At 40.7% G+C, this 10,641-nt stretch overlaps 1 protein-coding gene and 1 pseudogene across 1 annotated transcript in view; both read left to right on the plus strand.

Moving 5' to 3' along the window:
* LOC102755261 overlaps nucleotides 1-2,103 on the plus strand; it is a 7,989-nt pseudogene extending 5,886 nt beyond the window's left edge.
* Nucleotides 2,104-10,354: 8,251 nt separating this feature from the next.
* NARS2 (asparaginyl-tRNA synthetase 2, mitochondrial (putative)) overlaps nucleotides 10,355-10,641 on the plus strand; it is a 116,504-nt gene continuing 116,217 nt past the window's right edge. The window contains exon 1 of the mRNA XM_006759881.2: nucleotides 10,355-10,640. The gene's annotated coding sequence lies outside the window, so the exon portion shown is untranslated. The remainder of the gene's footprint in view (nucleotide 10,641) is intronic.

A 10,641-nucleotide genomic window follows, 5' to 3' on the forward strand; every position in this document is an offset into this window, starting at 1 on the left:
TGACCATTGGATACACTGGCTCTTGGATCGCTAAGGAGGTGCTAATTTAGCCTCTGCTCAAGGCTACCCAGCAGGAGCTCAGCTGTGAAGGAATGCAAGCTGCTGTGGGGCCTTGGGCCAGCTGCAGTTGGTTAGGTAATTTTCAGTTTGCAAAGGGCCAGGCCTTTCATATGCAAAAACGTCAGTGCACAGCTTGGTGGGGGGGGTACCAGGGGATCAACAGGGTGGAGCATGCAGCTATAGCTGCTCCTCAGTCCTACTCTAAGAGGCCCGGTGTCTCAGTGTCCCAGTAATCACTGCAAGCACCTCTGAGAGAAAGCTGACCTTGAGTTCCGTCTTATGCCAGACAGTCCAGTTTCTCCCTGTATGAGTCTGGGACCCTAGAGACTCACCTGAAACTGGAGTCCAGGGCTGTCGGGAGCTTGAGACTCCCTCCCAAATGTAAAAGACAACCGTGTCCTCAGTTGCCAGCCCTTTCCACGTGCGCCTCCGTACCTCTGGACTTTACTTCCGCACCTCCTCTGAGTGTCAGTGTGCTTTTCTCTTTCCTTCTAGTTATAGAATTTCCACTCAGCCAGCCTTCCTGTGGTTCTGGATGATGTCGTTTTGTCTTTTAGTTGTATTTTTGAAGTTGTTGTGTGAGGCAGCAATTTCCGGTGTTTACCTATGTCGCCATCTTGGTTTCTCCTTGCCATATTTGAAATAAGTCATTGACTATGTTCTATCCATATCTTGTACATACTTCTATGGAGGAATTTACTGCCATTTATTGTAATTATTTGCTATCTATCTCTTACCCACACTAGCCTATAAGATTCTTGAATTCGGGGATTGTGATTACCACTATCTACCAGTCCTGAAATGGAATAAAGCAGAGGCTTGAAAGTAAATATATATATATATGGACTTAAATTCTGGCTCTAGAACTTACTGTGTCATCATGAGCAAGTTTCTTAACTTCTCTGAGCCCCCTAATACTCATCTGTAAAACAGGAATTTTAATACCTAGAAGAGTTGATTAGAGTGAAATGATGTAACTTACTATATTATAAAGTTTCTTTGGTTAGAAACAACAGGAAGAAACTGTATCATTAAGATTCTTTGGTTATAAGCAACAGAGATAAACTCTGGCTAACTTGAGAAAAAAAAGAACATGACAACTAAATGCAATGTGTAATCTGGGATTGGATTCAGGATCGAGGGGACAATTGATATAAATGACATTATTGGGAAAATTTGTGTAACCAGAAAAATGGACTGTGTCTTATAAAATAGTATTAGTTCATCTTAAAATTTCTGAATTTTATCATTATGCTATGGTTATATAAAAGAATATCCTCGATCTAAGACGGCAACTGTGGAAGCGGAAACCACCCCTACTCCTAATCCCCCACCTACAGAAGAAGAGAAAACAGAATCTAACCAGGAGGTTGGTAACCCCAGACACTATATTAAACATCCTTTACAGAACAGATGGGCACTCTGGTTTTTTTTAAATGATAAAAGCAAAACATGGCAAGCAAACCTTCGGCTGATCTCTGAGTTTGATACTGCTGAAGACTTTGGGCTCTGTACAACCATATCCAGTTATCTAGCAATTTAATGCCTGGCTGTGACTACTCACTCCTTTAGGATGGTATTAAACCTATGTGGGAAGATGAGAAAAATAAATGAGGAGAACGATGGCTAATTACATTGAACAAACAGCAGAGACGAAGTGACCTCGATTGCTTTTGGCTAACAACACTGCTATGCCTTATTGGAGAATCTTTTGATGACTACAGTGATGATGTATGTGGAGCCGTTGTTAATGTTAGAGCGAAGGGTGATAAGATAGCAATATGGACTACTGAGTGTAGAAACAGAGATGCTGTTACACATATGGAGAGGGTATACATACTGTCCAAGGAAAGGTTAGGACTTCCTCCAAAGATAGTGATTGGTTATCAGTCTCATGCAGACACAGCTACTAAGAGCGGCTCCACCACTAAAATAGGTTTGTTGTTTAAGAAAACACCTTCTGAGTATTCTCATAGGAGACTGCGTCAAGCAATCAAGCTTTGGGAGCTGAACCAAACCCTCTTCAAAGGCAGAGTGGACTGAATTTAAATTTGATTTCCATCTAAGTGTTGCAAAGATAAAAGAGAAGTCTCATTCACCTTTGTCTTGTACTTCTGTGTTCACTTTTTTTTTTTGGCTAGAATATCCACTTATCCAATCAAAGAATTACAGTACATATCATCCCCAGAATCCATTAATGTGTTTCTGGCCCACTCTGTAATAGTTTAGAAGAATTATTATTACAAACATATTTTACCCATCCACAGTGTTAAGAAAGAACTTGCATTTCTATACCTTACAGGAAAAGAATTCTGTTTACGTTCCATTGTCTGCAGGAGCATATTTTGCTGGTTTGAAAGAGTATGATGCATACAGTTTTCTAGCAATTTTCTTTGTTTCCTTTTACACCATTGTCTTTGCTGTACTCTTGCTGGTAGCCACTAGATTTTAATTTGTTTCCCTACTTGATGACATTAGTGATTCTGATTTCACTTTTTCATTTGTTTTGCTTTTGTTTTTTTCCTCATGTAGTATTGGTGAGGGATCCAGGAATATGACACAAAGGTAGAATAAACATTAATTTTGGGCATTCTTTGGTAATTTTTTGTTTTTTTGTAACTACAAAGCTTTGCTACAAATTTATGCATTTCATTCAAATCAGTGATCTATGTTTGTGTGATTTCCTAAACATAATTGTGGATTATAAAAAATGTAACATCATAATTACATTCCTAATTAGAATTAGTATGTCTGTTTTTGTATCTTTATGCTGTATTTTAACACTTTGTATCACTTAGGTTATTTTGCTTTGTTTAAAAAATGGCTCAGGTAGAAAAGCAGTCCCATTCATATTAAGACAGTGTACAAAACTGTAAATAAAATGTGTACAGTGAATTGTCTTTTAGACAACTAGATTTGTCCTTTTATTTCTCCATCTCTATAGAAGGAATTTATAATTCTTATTGTAAGCCAGTCTCTATTGTGTCTTCTCCTGTAATGTCTTTCACATAAACAGCATAAGTTTGGAACACTAGTTTGATTATGTTTATTACAAATTTTAATAAATTGAATAGGTAGCATCATATATATGAAATTTTTTTAAAAGAATATCCTTATTTTTAGGAATAAGGATTCCTAAAATGTAGGATTTGGGAGGAAAGATGCATGATGTCTAAAATTCTCAAATGTTTCAGGAAAAAATTATACAAATATAATATGTACATATGTATCATGTATATAATACATATGTATAACCCACATACATATGGAGAGAAAGAAAGATTTAAAAAAAATAAGTTAAATTATTTAGTTTATTTAGTTTTTCCTCTAATCCCCATATTTTCTGTAAACTAGCATTTGATCTGGTGCTAGGGTTGGCAAACTATGGTTAACAGGCTGTTTCTGTAATTCCTAGAAGCTAAGAATGGTCATTTATATTTTTAAAAGGTTGTAAAAACAAACAAACAAGTAATAGAATATGTGATAGAGACCATATGTGGCCCACAAATTCTAACATATTTGCTATCCGGCCTTTACAGAAACCCCTGACCTAAAGACAAGCAAATGTAAGTTTTATCTATTTCTTTGTTTATATTTGCAATAATGCTTCACATTCTGAGTATGCTAAGCATTTCCTACTGTGTCACATCAGGAGGCATATAATTAATGTCTCATTGTCACACTCTCAATGATGTTAGAATTAATCAGTTATTTCAGAGGTGTCAGCCTGATCCATTTATATATTTATCAATTTCAGAGAGGAAGGGAGAGGGAAAGGGAGAGAGAAACATCAATGATGAGAGCTTCCTGCATGCCCCCACACTGGGGATGGAGCCCACAATCCAGGCATATGTCCTGACTAGGAGTCAAACTATGACTTCCTGATTCAGAGGTCGTCACTCAAGCACTGAGCCACACAGGCAGGGCCTGATCCACTCTTTATAAAGTTTCCTGTCAATATTTCTCCTAATTTTTTTATCATCCATTGATGATTGTTGCCTAGATGTTTTATTAGAAACATCACTGGCTTCATTTGAGATGTCATCTGTTTTATGACTTTAGATTATAAAATAGTGATTTTTTTTCTAATTCCATAATTCCCTTTGCATTGTTCGGTTGGAATTCTTCAGTATAATATACCTTTTCTCTTGTTACCTTAAAACACAGTTCAGGAAAGGCAGGACAAGTATTTGTTTCTTATGATGTACCACTTTTCAGAATAATGAATTGGCGTTCTGACAGTCACCAGAGGTGGCCAATAGGGCTTTGTGGAGATTTGGGGCATTTGTTTTTTAGTATACAGTATTGACGTCTTCTGGGAGGTTTATAGATTTAATGTGCTTCCCCAAATTGCAGGTCTTATTCTTTATGCACAAAGAGTCCCAACTTTGGGATCCCCTTAAAGCTGTTTTCTGTATTCTTTGGACAAGACCTCATTAGTATTTGATAGCTTCCTCACTTTTTGGCACAACAAGCTGTTCCATTTTGCACATTTCCTGCCTCAGACCTGGAATTGATCATTTCTCCAAGGAGCCCTAGTTGCATGGGTAGCTGCAATCAGGCTTTTGCCACCTCCAGTCCACTAAAACAGCCTATCAGGGTCACTAAACACTCTGTATTTCTAAATCCAACAATCGTTACCACTTCTCATCTGACCCACCTGTCTGGGGCTTTCTACATGGCTAATCACTCCCTCCCCCTGAAAATGCTTTCTTGACTTGGCTTCAGGGACACCACGCTCTCCTGATTTTCCTCCTCCTTCGTGGGCCTCTCCTCAGTCTCCTTTGCTGGTTCTTTGTCATCTTCCCAACCTCCCAATATTGGCTGCCCAGTGCTCGGTGCTTGAACCTTCTTTATTTTTTTTCTATTTTTACCTACACTGGCTTCATTTGAGATGTCATCTGTTTTATGACTTTAGATACCACCTACATGCCAATTACTCCTAAAGTTATCTCCAACCTAAACTGATTCCCTGAATTCCAGATTCATATGTCCAATGGCCTACTGAAATTTTCCACTTGAGTAACTAAAGATACTCAAACTTAACATGTCTAAAAGCAAACCCCTAATCTTGCTAGTGTCCGCCCCCAACAAAAACCTACTTCTCCCCCAGTCTTCATCTTGGTTAATGACAACTTCATGATTCCTTTGCTCAGTTCAAAATCATGGTGTCCTCCTTGACATATGATTCATAGCCCACATCCAAATACTTCAGGAAATCCTGTTGGCTCTATTTCAAAATACATCCAGAATTGGAGCACTTCTTAAGACACCCTCTACTACAACCCTGTGCCAACCACTGTGAGAACTGTAAGACTGGTTTCTCTTCTGGATTATTGCAGTAACTTCCTAACTGCTCTCTCTGCCTGAGTCCTAGCCCCCTCCTCTTTGATCTAGTGTCTTTTATTAAACTGTAAATCATCTCCTTTTTGTGCTTAAGTGCTTACATATTTGTTTATTAGTTTTAGACCAATGGTGAGTAATGATGGTCAGATGGATTACTGGGAATGCTCTCTTCCAAATTCTTTGTCATAAGGACAAAATTTCCTCCCATTACAATATGTATATTTTAAATCAGTGGCTATACTTTCCCAAAAAGATCTCTCATTAATTATGAGATTATGTACCTATTTGACCATCTACTTGGGGGTTGGGAGTAGTAATCCTCAGAAAATGCAGGGCACTTTCTTAAATGAAAAGTATTTGCCAAAAGTCTATAGAAAACACCATGTTTAAAAGCAGTGGAATACCAAGGGAGGGCAATGGGTGTGGTCTGCCCAGGGTGCAGGCAACAAGGGATGCACAACTGTTGAGAATTTTCAAACAATAACACTTACCAAAAGCCAATCTGCTTTTTATTTTCAGTTATAAACTAAAACTCTGTGATAAAGCACTCCACCCTGGAAAATATAGCTGAACATTTGTGGAATTTTACTATTTTGGAAGTGTTTCTTCTTTATGTATAACGTTTAGAAACTTTGGGGAGGTGGGGGGATTGTCCATTCTTTTCAGTCTCACCTCATCAATGGAAAATGTTGCAAAATGTAGGTGGAAATGTAGGTGCAGGCTGTAAAAGTAATATGCTAGACAAGACATAGTGCTCATTATGAAGCAGCATGTCCATTAAAGGAATTTTGAAAAGCTAACCTCACTCTTTGAAGCACTATGTGATCCCAAAGAAAAAATAAATAAAGGAGAATCAGCTCAGATGGCATTGCCTATTATATGAGTTATCTTGTGTTCTGGTGTGAAATTAAAGAGGTTAATTATACACAGGAAATATTTGTAAACAGCCAGAATCAGCCTCAGACAGCATACAGTGAAGTTCTAAGCTGTAGGATTTCTCCCTGAAGATCAGCAGAAATTGTACAGGGGGCCATTAACACTGCAACTCAAAAAAAGTAAGAAAATAAACATTTAAATGGGGGAAAAAAATCCACTTGTAAAGAAGAGTGACTGGAGAAGTGACAAATGCTGGTCTTACATTGCTGAAAAAAAATTGAAAGGGTAATTTTTAGAGTCTTAATTTTCTTCAAGAACTGAACACCATTTCTAAAGCAAAGGACAAAATAATATCAAGGTTTGCCATTTTCTCACCATTAACCATTGTAAAGGCAACCAACAGAGTGGGTCAAGATATTTGCAAAGCTTATAACTGAAATATAAATATAAAAACATTAGAAGAGCTCATAACTAAAATATAAACATAAAAACTTGTATAGATTAAAAGGAAAATCAATTAGAAAAAGACTACTCAGTAGGAAAATGGGCAAAAGACTTAATCAACTTACCAAAGAAGAAAACCCAATGAAAACAAACACTGAAAGATGCTCAGGAGCCCTGACTGGGTAGCTCAGTTGATTAGAGCATCATCTTGATATGCCAAGGTTGCCGGTTTCACCCGCTGCCCCCGTTAGGGCACATACAAGAATCAACCAAGGAATCTATAATAATAAAAGTGTAATATGCTAATTAGACCAGACATCCTTCTAGACAACCTTCTGGACGAAGCTGGGGCTGCAAGGGAAGCCCGGGTCCCAGGTGCCGGAGGGAAGCCGGTGCCGGCAGCCAGGGAAAGGAAGGCCTATTCTTGCACATATTTCATACATTGGGCCTCTAGTATAATATAAGAAAAGAAGTTCAGGCCCGGCCGGTGTAGCTCAGTGGTTGAGTGTTGACCCATGAACCAAGAACTCCCTATTTGATTCCCTGTTGGTGGGGGCACATGCCCAGTGGGGGTTGTACAGGAGGCAGCTGATTGATGTTTCTCTCTCATTGATGTTCCTATCTCTCTATCCCTCTCCCTTCCTCTCCCTCTAAAATCAATAAATACATATTAAAAAAGAAAAGTTCAAGTCTCAAAATAAGGGTCTCCTGAAAGCAAAAGGAAGAAACTTAAGATCCAACTATGGAGCAAGTGGTGTTTCTCAAAGCGAGTCAGCATCATCAGGTGGGAGACCCAGGAATTTGCATTTTAACAAGCTCTGCTGGGGTGATTCCTATACACATGGAAGGACTGTGCCTAAAAGAAATATATCCAAAATAGATGAAATAAATCTTGAGCCTTCTACGTTGGGATTTCCATCGAGTTGACTGATAAAATTAAGGGGACTCCCTAACTCTAAAACAAAACTCACGAAGGATGGGGAGTGTTCAGTCAGATACAATACGCACATTTCTCTATCACAAAATTCACAAAACATTTCAGGTAATACTGTCGACAGCCCTGTGATGGAAATCTAGAGTTTAAGTTACTTTCAAAGATTCCACAGCTAGTGAGTCATACAAATGAGATCTGAACCAGGACTTCTGATTGCCAGGCAGGTGCTCCTTTCCCCTGTGCTGTTGAAAATGATGGAGGTTGTGGGTGAAATGGAATTTTGAGGTGGGGGGGGATAAAAAGCACGGAATCTCTAAAAACACTAAGACACTTTTTCTTATCCAACACTAATTGAGTAAATTCAAGCGTAATGAGAACGCTGAACACTGTGTTATATGTACTCCATGACCACATGGGGTATCAGAGTAATACCTACCTTTTCGAAGCACTGAGTTTTTGCAAGTTACGCTGAAACCTGTCATGCCCAACCAGATTAAAACCTTCCCCGAAAGCTGGCCAGTAATGCTGGAAGTGTTCATTCCACAGACCTGCAGTATCAAAAGGTAACAACCAGGCCCTGCCCGCATGGCTCAATGGTTGAGTGTCTACCTAAGAACCAGGAGGTCGAGGTTCAATTCCCAATCAGGGCATCTGCCCGGGGTTTCGGGCTCAATCCCCAGTGTGGAGGCATGCGGGAGGCAACCGATCAATGATTCTCTCTTATCATTGATGTTTCTCTCTCTAAAATCAATATATATGTATACATATATGTATATATAAATATATTTTTTAAGGTAACAATAAGGATGTTTCACTTCTGTACCTCACAACAAGGACACCTCAGGGAACTTCCTGGATCTTAGAGAGCCTGATAGGCAAGTCCTCTTTGTGTAGTAGAGGGAGCAACTGGAGGTTATTTAATCACTGCAGTAACAGTGGATAAGGAAATGGACTCTGGTGCCAGGCTTCCAGTACAACAGTACAAGCGGTTGAAACCTCTCTGAGCTTCAGTTTCTCCTTTGGAAAATGGAGATGGGGATGCCTACCCTGCTTCAGAGGGCTTTTGTAAAGTTTAAATAAGTTAACATGTGAAGAATTCTTGGCGTATAGCAGTCTATATTATTATTGACATGCTACTATATTAATTTTGGAAAGATCACTCTTATTGTCTGAAAGGTGATGAATCTAAAAGGGACATGCCATTCCAACCTTGAAAATAAAAATAAGATGATATGATTTGACATAGACAAATGCTCTGGTAGGAAGTAAACCAACTGGTCACTACTTTTGATCCCTTGAACAAGGTAGGTAGATTCAAAGAGATGTGAACTGGAAAATACATCATTGCTGTGCACCCCAGGTTGTCCCATTCCCCAGATTCTGTAACCAATAGGTTGAAGGCATATTGTGTTTTAAAGCCCATAGCTACATAATTCTGAAGGCATTTGGGTGGAAGTCCCATATTTCTTTTCTCAAGGTTCAAAAAGGGCCCAACAACTGTGGTAGTATTTTCATGGGGAATATTTTCCAGTCTCCCTTGAGAACAATTTCACAGTTCTTCCGGGCTGTAAATCATCCTGGCACCCTGCTCTGTTTGCCTTCTGGCATGTAATACTCTTTCTTACTCTCACATTGGCTAAATTCTGATCCTCCTCAAAAACTGGGCTGAATTATTTCCTCCTCTGGGCCACCACGGCACTTGGGTCCATTTATGTGCATTAATTTCATGTTGCAATCGTATCTTGCCAGTCTCCATCTCTAGACCATGAGCTCCTTGATAGAAGAGACCGTGATTTTATTTCCCACTTGGAGACACTGTATAGCATGCTAGTTTAGCGCATGAAGCCAGGATTTGGGAGTTTAAATCTCACACTTACAGGATGTATACCTTTGAGCAAGTCATTTAACTCTTCTTAAAATAGGCCGAATAGTAGTGGCAAATTTAAGTAACTAGCCTTTGCTTCTTTTAATTAGAAACCTTTTTTCCCCTGAGTTATAGGGGAAAAAATATTTGGGGATACATTTTAAAGGTAGCCTAATATACAAAAGGGTCAGTGTTTCCAGGTCAAACCAATGCAGGTAACTGTTGGGGTAAAAAAGAGAGACTTGAAGATTCTGGCAGGCAATGCGAACATCCCAGCAGTCTCTCTCCAGCGTCTTCACACTGTGTGCCTGCTCGCTCCCGTGATGTTCACAGTCTCTTCAGTTGCTCTTCCTTGTGAGAGGGCTACCTTCTTCAGCCACGCCTGGCATCCCACACTTAGGCTCTGCCAGGGGACTGATTCCCCCTGTAGGCACCTGTCTGTTTAGATGTCCCATCCCACACAACTGGGATCGAGCAGGGGTTCTGTCTTTTCTATATCTGTGCTCAGATTTAGGAACGATTGATAACCGCAGGCTAATGCTCTCACCAACTAAGTCTCCTGAACGCTTTCCCCCTTCATCAGTCACTCCTTGCCTCTCACTGTTCCTCCTCATCGCCTGCAAACTTTAGAAATTAAGACTCTCAGACCCCGCCCCATTGGGCTCCGTAGTTCCTTCAGCCATTAACCCCGATGACTTTAAGGCCTTAGCCCCGCCCCATCTCATCTCCTGGTCCCGCCCCTTCCTTCGCTCCGCCTCCTCTTTAAGCTGGAGTCGCGCATACGCACGCTCTCTCCCAGCCTCCTCGAAGCGTGATGACGCCAGCGTTGGCGTAGTGACGTAGGCGGCGGATGCTCGCGTTTGGCTGGGGGTCAGGCATAGGTTTAGGAACACGCGGGACCGTGGGGCGTCCCGCCTGCGGCACGTGGTTTCCTTTGGGCTCGCGCCGCTGACTGTGTTGTCTCCGCCCCGCCCCCTCGGGGAGAGGGACCCAGGACAGGTTCTTTGGGGGCGGAGCTGCAGCCGCCGAAGGGGAAGGGAGCCACCCGGGAGCTTCGGAGCCCCTGAGGGCCGGGCTGCAGCCCGCAACTGGGGAGCGGCTGAGCCGGGAGGGTCCC

Source organism: Myotis davidii, unplaced genomic scaffold, assembly GCF_000327345.1.
Source record: "Myotis davidii unplaced genomic scaffold, ASM32734v1 scaffold916, whole genome shotgun sequence".
Lineage (NCBI taxonomy): Eukaryota > Metazoa > Chordata > Mammalia > Chiroptera > Vespertilionidae > Myotis > Myotis davidii.